This window comes from Pempheris klunzingeri, chromosome 17 (assembly GCF_042242105.1).
Source record: "Pempheris klunzingeri isolate RE-2024b chromosome 17, fPemKlu1.hap1, whole genome shotgun sequence".
Classification (NCBI taxonomy): Eukaryota; Metazoa; Chordata; class Actinopteri; order Acropomatiformes; family Pempheridae; genus Pempheris; species Pempheris klunzingeri.
The window spans coordinates 16,060,599-16,071,374 of record NC_092028.1 but is presented as its reverse complement, the minus strand read 5'-3'; positions in this window follow the sequence as shown (position 1 = coordinate 16,071,374).

Below are 10,776 nucleotides of genomic sequence, written 5' to 3'. Positions count from 1 at the left end.
CTTAAAGTTATTTATATTAGCAGCCGTCTGAATTATTTTCTCTTCTTTAGATAGAATTTGTCGTTTTTGTGGGACTTAACATGAAAAAAAAGAAAATCTTGAGCTCTTTATTATGAGCTACAGGCACATCAGTGTTTTACAGATGTAAGCTGACGCCACAGAGGAAAATCCTCTTGGCCCTTTGAACCCATATGATAGATGTCTCAGTCAGCCCTGTGAATAAGAGTTGCCCTGAGGATGTCTATCCAAAACCTCTTGTACTCTCCCTGCACCCTGAGACTCAAACACGCAGCAGACACAGTGACAAGCCTCCCGACACAAACCTCCAAAACAATAGGCCTGAAGCAGGAGGGGCCCCAGCCGCTGATCTGCCCCATAAATACAGTATCAGAGGCAGAGTGTGTCACCTTTGGGGGCTTTACAGGAAGGATCTGCAGCGGGATATTCCCCCACGACTGTAAAGCTGCAGCAGGTTTAGGGTTTCTTCTGGCAAAAAGATGGAGCTCAGACTTTGAACCTGACTAACACCCCATGTGGCCGTTTGAATGGATGGTGGGATGGAGAGAGAGTGAGGGGAGGTAAAGGGGAACGCTCCGCCCTGGGGGCACAGTAGGTTTCATACAGAGATAATAAATGAATATGGCAAACGCCCTTTGCTGAATGAGGGTTTTATATGTTATCTTTGTTCAGCTTTGTGTCCTCTGAGAAAGTAGAGATTAAACTTTGAGAAAAAGTTTGACTTTTCGCTTTGTTGGATAAGAATATTGATATCACTCTCTTGTCTGTCTGGTGATCCGCAGGCTGCCAACAGCAGCTGGCTAACTAAGCTCATGGTGCTTTCAAATGGGGTCGTGTTTAACGTGTTTTCGATAAAAGTGCATATGAATCTCTTTCTCTTGTGGTATTCACAACTTCCGAAGAGGAAACTTTCAGAAAGGTCAGAGTTTCGCTGATTGTGACAGGTTGTTGACATTTTCAGAAATTGAAAACAAATAATTATTCCGTTCATGGTAAGTGAGGATATTGTAATTTTAAGCATAAAAAGTTTTCTTAGCAACTTTATGTCTTGGGAAAATGTTGATATTCCTAACAGCCTCACATTTTCTGCATTAATGTTACATTACCCGCTTGCTAGCTAGCATCGTTGTTGGCCGCGGTGACTTCTAGATGCCAACAGAAACAACTTTTTAGCTATAAATGACTGAAAATTGTAAAAGGTGACAAGGAGGAGTCCTTTGACGTCTATTTTGCCTATCATTGTTGCCTAGCAATGGGTCTAATGGCGTAACCACTACAGCGCCAAGCGTAAAAAAAAAAAATCAACCTGCCAACACCACTAAAGATCACATAACCCAACATAAAATGGTGGTTTTGATGTTTTGACACTTCAGGTTGTGTGCAGATCAAACAAGGTACAACATGTTGATAAGTGAGTCTCAGAGGCAGAGCAGTATTTTGTTACCTTTAGCTAGAGCCATGCTAGCAGCTGTTTTATCTTAGCCTGCTAAGCTAGGTTAGCCGACTGTTAGCTGACTGACTGCAGCTTCGTATCTAGTGCACACGAGAGTGCTGTCAATCTTCTCATCTACCTCTGGACAAGAGAGCGAATGAGAGTCTGTCCCAAAATGTGGAACTTTTCCTTTAAGGAAGGTATAAGCTTTTCATAGTGAAGCATTTCAGAGGCTGTGATTGCGATTTCCGTCTTCTGAGACGTGAAACCAGATTGAAAAATAAAAGAGAGTTGCTCAAACAAAGGTCTGCGGATACTGACATGACCCAGGCAAATATAGAATAATGATATGTTTTGAAGCACAAACAGCCATTGTAAATCCATCCAGAGAGAGGCCAGCCTGGCACTGAGGAATTCACAGCTTTGGAAATGACTGTCTACTGGCTAGCGGCAGATTCAGTCAGAATGAGGTCAGGATCCAGGCTTTGCTTTCATCAGACATTTTATTTGCTTTTCCCTCATGCTAATTGCTCTAGTTGGAGCTATACTGACAGGTTTGGACCCAGAAACATAAACAACGAGATTAAAGAAACAAACAGGCTGCAGTGGTGTTGAGGAGACAAATATGGCATGCAAGTTGTGAACTGTGTCTGTATGTATAGGATTGATGTTGGATAATATGTCTTTCTGTAGATGTGTTTGTGTGCATACGTCTCCATATCTTTGTGTACATTACTGTGTGCTAACATTCATGCACGGGCATTTATATCCAGACTAGGCCTGCATTTCTAAACGCCGGTGGCGGGCAGGTGTGTACTGCTGCTGCCGCTGCATCCCTGTGCGTAGCACTGATAGAGATTTCCATAGCCGGAGGCCTGCTGACGGTGTGTACATGTGTCAGCCATTACAGCAAATTACAAATCCTCCTCGGCAAAAACAGAATGTTCCACTCTCATTTTGTAATTTCCAGTATGAGAAAGAAGCTGTCGGCCATTTGCGATAGCCGCAAGATACCCGGCAGAATCCTTAAAGCCGTCATGACAGATCTCTGAAACCACAGAGGATACTCATGGAGCGGTGCAGAGGCACTGGCGGTAGTTTCCTACAAACGGAACCTGATGCTATTTATTGTGTCTGGATTGAATGAGATATTTACCAGTAATGAACACCAGATTGAAGATTATATCAGAATGTTTTCCTACTGTTTTGGATTAATTGTAGCTTTTATGACCTCTAAATAAATTCACTTTTTAATCCAGTTTTCTATGCAGTCGTGTGGTTATTAGACCAAAGGGGGTTATCCCAAAACAATTAAGTTTAATGGTCAAATTGTGACGTCTGAAAGTGCTGCTCCTTTGAAGAAATAAAAGATGTCACACCACACTGTCGGCTGCACGTTAGATGCTCAACAGCCGAGCCCTCGGGTGGAGAGGATCACTGAATACAAAAGCCAACAACAAAGCGACTGTGAAGCCCCACCTCGCTCATGGAGCCTCCCCAACTTTCATCTGCAGACGTAAGCAAAGTCAGTAAGAATGATGGATGGACGTGGAGACGAAGGACTGAACCAAATCACTCTGATCTCTCCATCCACACACAATGCCCCCTTCCCTACATCTTCCTCTACTCCTCCCACTCCTCCATCCTCTGTGTCCCGCCACCTTCACACAGGTGCACTGGTCTTTTTTCCGCTTCCAAAAGAACTTTCGGACTTCCATATTTGCCCTGCAGCTTTATAGAGGAATCTGAAAGGATGAATGTACTGAAGATCTGAGAGGAGAGATGTTTGGTGCTTACGCATCAGCCTCGACGGCCTTGAAAGCATTAAACAGTGTTAGATCTACATAATGCCTCAAGTTCAACATGGGAGATATTTATATAGGAGGACATCATGAGGGCTCGATTTGGGCACAGCCAAGAGGTTCAATTACGTAACTGATATACACATATAGAGATATGAGCCCAGAGAGATTTTTCAAATAAACAAAAATGAACGCAATCCTTCCTCGACGGCTTGAAACCAGCTGTGCGGAGCTATTTTCAATGTGTCTTTCATCTTGGCAATAAAAACTAAGATGCCTTTCTAGGGAGCAAGTCTGTACAGGAGTCTCATGTTTTTTAAACTGTTATTTACCTTCTCTGGGTGCTTTATTGTAGCAGGAGGATCAGGCAAGTGGGGATCTAAAGAGTACAGAGGGAATTAAACTGAATGACAATCATGTCATCACACAAGCCACAGACCATTTGGGAAATGCCTCCTTTTCTAATCCGCAGCTCTGCGGTGAAAAGTGGGATCTGGCGGTTGGCTCCTAAGTGATATTGGGTGTGTTGGGAAGGGTGGAGGTGAAGGCAGAAGGGGGGCCGTGAGATGAACTTGCGTGCGCCTATGCGTGCGTTTGGATCTGCATGACAGAAGATGAGTGTGAGCGGGTGAGAAACAGAGTGAGAAAGGAGGTTGAAAAAGAGACAACCGTGATTAGTTCAGTGTACAGTTTCATGCCTCCCAGCTCATTTTAGGGGATTCACAAAGACGTGTGGCTGCAAATCTGACAGAGCCGTGAAGGTGAAACATTTTGAAGTGCAACATGTGTCTGACTGTTTATGTGAAGAGTGCGCATGTGCGTGCAGAGACTTTTATGTCTTCAAGGTCCTCTGCATGCATCCATGTGCCGGCGGACGCCTATTGTTCCAGTCTGCGTGCACATGTACCACTTGTGGTACCCAATCCCAGACTGTTACTTACTGAAATGCTTGTGGGCTGCTCTGTGTGGCTTTCCTTCATTGAAAGGCCTCGTCGTCTTGAATGTTGATTGCCATGACGTCAGCTCCAAACCACAGCCCTGCCTTTTATGTGTCACTGTCACCATCTATTTCCGCCCAGTGTGTGAAAAACAACTTTCTTTCCATCTTTGCAATTCACCGACACGGACTGATGGATCGAACACTGTGCTACTGTTACTGGGCCAGAACCGCCACCCAAATAGACGTGCTTGTTAATTTTCACAGTCATTCAGCTTATCCAAAACAATTGGATGGGCTAAAGATGCGTGTGAACGAGCAACTGGGTGAATGTCTCATTATTTGACTGGTGGCTCCGCGTTCATTTATATAAACAAGTCAAACCTGGGCGATCTCTGTAAATAAAAACAGTCATCAGATGGGTGTTAACTGACTGTAATTACTGGTGTAAAACCACAGCAGTTTGTCTCTCCACTCTCTGGAGTTTCCCATGTTTTTCGAATTCCAACCTGTCACATCGACTGTGAGAAAAGAGAGCTGTCATCCTAAAAAAAAAAAAAAAAAAAGACACAACTGCTCTGTCCATTGCCTCACTGTTGAGTCAGGTTTGCTAAAATAGTATCACCTGTCCTGTGAGATCCTGCAGGCCAACAGTAATATGTGTATGTGTGTGTGTGTGTGTGTGTGTGTTTGCATGTGTGTGTCAAACTGTTTCATGCTGCAGAAACAGGAGATGGGCTTCTACCCTGTGGGGCCAGTCTGCATTTCACAGGAATGCGAAATCATGTGCAACTCAGACAAGCAAACCATCAGAGAAGGTGCTGATGGTTGTTTTGGCCAAAGGGGACAGGAGCGTACCAAATATGTGACCCACCAGGAAAGAACAGGCCTGGCAGGAGATAACTGAACTTTAAAAATTGCATATTTCACTCCAGGGATTGATATGTTGCTTAGTTTGAACTTATTAAGACATTGGGACACTTATCTGCTTTCTTGGCAAGAGCTGGATTAGAGGAGTGATGCCACTCGCATGTCCGTATGCTAAATATTGAGCTACAGCCATTAGTTGGTTTGCTAAAACAGGTGGAAACAGTTTGCCCGAATGTCTCCAAAGGCGAAAACATCAGCCTACCAATATGTTGTTGTATTTTGTTCGTATGAAAATGGAATTGTAACAAGGATTAATTGCCATTTTACAAGGGGTTATGTAATGGACCAGGCAATTTGATGGTTGTAAAATGGTGAATTTACAGTTTTTTTTTTCCAACAGAATAAACAAATGAGATAGAAAGAGTTAGCGAGCTTTAAAGGTCCGCTCTTGTGGTAGTCACAACTTCTAAAGGGGAATTTTTTGGAAAGGTCCATGAGTTGTGACATGTTTTCAGAAATAGCAGAGGCCATGGAGGTAAGTTAATATATTGTAATTTTAAGCATATGGAGTTTTCTTTGTAACTTTATGTCTGAGGAAAATGTTCCCAGCTGCCTCACATTTCCTGCGTTAAGGTTACCTGCTCGTTAGCCTGGTTGGCTTTCTCGCGTTACAGCGATGATTCTTTTGGCAACCCAGTGTCACAGAAGTTCGTGAAATAACGAGCGCACAAGTTCCATTAGAGGGCAGCGTTTGTTACCTTCATACAGTTTATACTGTTTCCTCCTGTTTTCATCTTCATGCTAAGCTAACTGGCTAAAATCTAATTTTCTTCTGAAAAAGAAAGCAAATTTCCTAAAATGCCCAACTATTTTTTTAACTTATGGGGCAAAGAAATTATTTGGATCAAAACTTAAATTTTACAAATCAGCACAGGTTCATGGTTTTGAGCCCTGGTCAAAGAAAAGTTGGATATTTGTCCTAAAAACACCACCACCACCACCACACCCTCACTTTGTCGTAAAGCTGATAATCATATTGGGTTGTCTGTGAGCCTCATTCCTGTGGGAATGTATTCTGAGTCTTTGACCTCTTCTTTTTTAACCCCTTTACCGACACACACACACATAGTCACGCGCACTCACACACAGATCTTCCTGCCCTTCCTGTAGATCTCATCTGGTCTCACTTTGGGTTTTGAGGTCTGTGTTTTTTGGGGACACAACAGAGCCGCCGGTCCGAATGACAGCAGGGAGCCTTTTCTGCGGACTTCCCCAAAATACGTTTTAAATTAATTTGGATTCTGTTTTGACCAAGCAATCATTTACTTTGTGAAATTACTGCTACAGATGCACAGGGCGACACAAAGTCCACTCACCGTCTTCACGGTCTCTAGTACTGGTGTAACACGGTGTTCTCCACACAAATCCAGGATGCCGACAAGCCAATGGGAAGAGGCTGAGGGATCTAGAGAAACAATTACTGCAGAGTGACTGACAGGCGAGGTTACAAGGAATTTGCTCTTCTGGCACCAAAGTGAAAGTGCAAATGTGGAGAATTAAAGTTTGACTGTGCCAAATTTTGCTGCTGACGATATATTAATCTTTTATTCAAGGATTATTTTTGACATATGAAAGCCGGTGATGACAGTTGGCTACTTTTGAATACTTGAAGGAGTTGCTGTAAAAAGGTGAAAATCAGTGTGTGTCTGTGTTTGTGTGTTGCACAATACGTGCTGAGGGGTATAAAGCTGAGGAGGTATGTGGAATTCCCCTTATTCATGCCACCGAGGGGGATCCAGATGTGAACACCCAAATAAACACACACATGTTAAATGCCTTATTTAAATCTGGTAAATATTATTCATTTGGGGTAAAATACAGTATTACGGGGGCTTTTAAGGAATACTTTAACATTTTGGGTAATACCCTTAGTCTGAGTTAGATGCGTAGATTGATGCCACCCTCATGTCTCTGAGGTGAATATGTAACTGGAGTTAGCAACTGGTTAGCGTGGCTTAGCATGAAGACTGGAAACGGGGAAGAAACAGCTAACCTGTCCAAATGTAACAAAATCTACCTAACACCTAAAACTCATTCATTCTAATGGCATATCTCATTTAACCTGTACAAAAACTGAAATGCGACAACGACAGCAACGTTTACTGTCATTTCGAACAAACTTTTCCATTGAAAACAGTTGGCAACACTGTTTCTTGGTCTGTGGAGACTGTGGGAGTCACTGCTGTCAGCAAGGACGCAGTCCAGCACATTGGACTACACATGTAAATTAGCATTCTTGTTAACTCCAGCATGTTTAGATCTTGTATTTTTATACTGTTGTACATTAACATGCCTTATCAAATAAACAAATAAATATTCTAGAGTAAAATGAAGTTATTTCTATACTTTAGCTTTTGCTTGGATTAAAGAAACAGATAAAATGTGCTACTTAGATTTTTTTTACTGTTGGACAGAGCTAGGCTAGCTGTTTCCCCCTGTTTCCAGTCTTTATGCTAAGCTAAGATAACAGCTTGCTGATTCATATTTAATGGACAGACTCTAATAAATATATTTCCCATATTTTTGAACAATTCTTTTAAGGGCATGCTGCAATACAGCACATCCTGCACACATGTGCACAAACACACACACAGACTCACAAAAACACTAACAGAGCAGATCATCTCTCCCTATAACTGTTCCTCCTTTCCCTGCTTGTTGAGTTTTGGGTAAAAGATGCAAATATGACGTTCTGATACAACATCTGCTGAGAAAGACTGAAGTCGGGACACCTCCGTAACTGTCCCATAATACTGGGAATGATGTAGATTATAGGTTCCTGATTGGGTTATAATCACTGAGGAGAATAAAGAGTTCAGGCACCTCTGAACTTTTCCGCACAGAAGTTAACAATCAGCGCAAAGAAGGGAGTAATTTTCACTATTAAGGCCACCCATCTGGGACATGTGGGGGGTCGCAGGGTTGGGAAAATTTTATACAGACTACATGTATTGATGCATTGCAAGCACACACATACAAATAAAAGAGTGTGTTATCATATAAGGAAGAGAGTGTGCACAAAAGTTCTTTTTAACACACAAACAGTATGATCTGGATCTCGTATGGAGCCCACTGGGATTACTTACCACGATGACAGGGGATGAGCAGCCACAAATTGCAGGGAGCTGAGGTTAGCTGGGTGGGTGGGTGTAGGTCTGGTGGGTGGAGAAGACAGTCTGTGGCACTGTACCCAGGGAAAGACTGAGGTAATTACTTTCTTCTCCTTCGTAGTGTTCAGCCTCTGTCTGCGAAAAGATGGTTTTAGCGTGCCATAAACCTCTCCAGACGTCAAAGGCCTCTGACATTTTTGGACAAGCGTGGACACAAATACGGCATTTTCCACAGTCCATCACTGCTCTGACTATCAGTGAGCTTAGGCTCCGTTTAAATCATTCAGCTGAAATCCAAAATGCTCTGATATTTCCATACTTTGAAGCGCGTTTGATAAATGTTTCCTTGCCTCTGGCACATTTATATCTGAGGCTCCATTTGATCATTTTCACCAGCCTCCTCTGAAACTCTGCAGCAAAGACAAAGTAGAAAAGAATAGTTGTTTGACATGAAGCACACAGTTTCTTTCTGGATTTCCGTGCACACCTTTGAGGCCTTTCAAAGCCACAATCTCTGATCAGGGTAGGATAAAAGCTGACATGTGGGCACACAATCACCCAGTCTTATTCTCCTGTTTTAAACTTCCTCTCTTATCCCAAAGTCAATCCTCCCCGAAAGTAAGGACCCCCTCTCCGTGATCTGTGCGAACAATACCAGTGCCACACACCTCAAGTATTCCCTTTGAAGCTTTCAGACCAACCTGTGCTGCTGTCTCAGGGTCCTATCTGTCTAAAACAGATCAGAGTGCAGATAGCGAGTGATGTTTGCAAATACATTTATGCTCAAAACCCATCTGTGTTATTGAAGCTGGTGGAGCTCAGAAACAAGAATGTGATCGTGTGATAAAGGTGACAATAAAGCAGCAGAAGCCATTGAAGATAATCTTTGATATTTCTCTTATTGTTTATCTTCTCACTGGGAACCCTCATACTTGGGATTTTACAGGGCTTCGCTGTGCAAGTTTACATTCTGCAATCGATCCCTCACATGTTAAAACTGTTGACATTTTGTTGGAACTGGTGAAAAACTGAGGTTTTGCATTGTTTCTTCCTTAATGTAATTGTATTTTTATTACTCCTCGCTCCGCATTTACAGTGTTTATAACCAATACGGTCCTTCAAGATATGCATTTCATATACCCACACCACATAAAATCTGTTTACACGCTCAGTAAATTACACGTCGCGGTTCACTGAGCGGCCTTTTTCGGAAAGGATGAGCAAAAATATGCTCATTTTGGTTTTCATATAAGCCCCGTCTCTTTCAAACACATGTCGTCCTGACAGAGTTACAACAATGCCCAACCTGGAGTGCCTTGGGTTTCCAGAACTTTCCTTTGATCCAATGCGGAAATCACATTCCACTGTCATGTATAAAAGCTTTGTTTATCCTTTTGTTCATAACACAAAGGGAGACAGATGTTTGGCCAACAGTTGTGTGTCCGTAACATGTGGAGGGCAGCCCCCAAGTATGGATGGAGACATCACATACTGCAGGGTAGCTCACATACTGCAGATATTACTCCCTGATGAAAGGACTCCTCTCTATTTCTCCCACAGTCACGCATTCAGGGGCTTTAGTCCTCCCACAAAGTGATCACAGCGTCTGTGGTGTGTGAAGCAGAGCCACTGGATGACACATGTTTTTAGGGAATGCTACCTTGATGAAACGGGTATAAAGTTATAAAGTTGAGACGCAATTTTCTGTGGCTCAAAACAGAAGCAGGTGCAGCGCCCGTAAACATCCACATCCAAGCAACGGGCTGGTATACGTTACAATTAAAACAAGCTGTCCCGCGAATGAGTCATTGGCACACATGTGCGTTTAAGTTGTACCTCAGGGCTCGCCTTCGGGACTACTGGAAGGCTTTGGAGTGGTTTAATGTCATTAGGGTTACGAGCAGGATGAGACCCAGAGGTCAGTGGATTTGAGACGTTATGTGATTCTATCAGAGGATTACCACTTCCTCCTTCCTGTTTGCTTCCTCCTGGCCATACAGCTGTGCTCAGACGCCGACCAGAAAGAGTGTTCTCGCAGATAGCGAATGTTAATTACAGTCCTGTGTTTAGGGCAATTTCCTTTTCCTCTCCATCTCTCATTCTCACATGTGGTTTATCTTTGTATTTTGATCTCCATCTGTCTGTCTGTCTGTCTGTCTGTCTGATGTTGGGTTTGTTGCTCTTCCCCTCCCTAACTCTGCCTTCCTCTTCCCATCCCCAAGAACAGTTCAGTCTGTGTGCCAGCTGTGCGTGGCGACACAACCGTGAACCCACGACAAAGATCTAATCGGCCGCAAGAAAGGTATTATTCAATTAATGAAGAGCTTGAAGTGAGGCAACTTTTGGATTCAAACTGCGGAGGACGAGTTTGACCTTTGAACTCAAAGTCAGAGGGATTTATGATCTGCGGCCTTCAAAAACTGAACACCATAATTTCAGAATACTGAAATTTAAAAACATCACTCCTCCCAAAAGCAACAGCAGCTCTCTCTGAAGTCAACTAAAAGAGTTTTGATCGTACCTCACAGACAAAATCATCACTTCAAA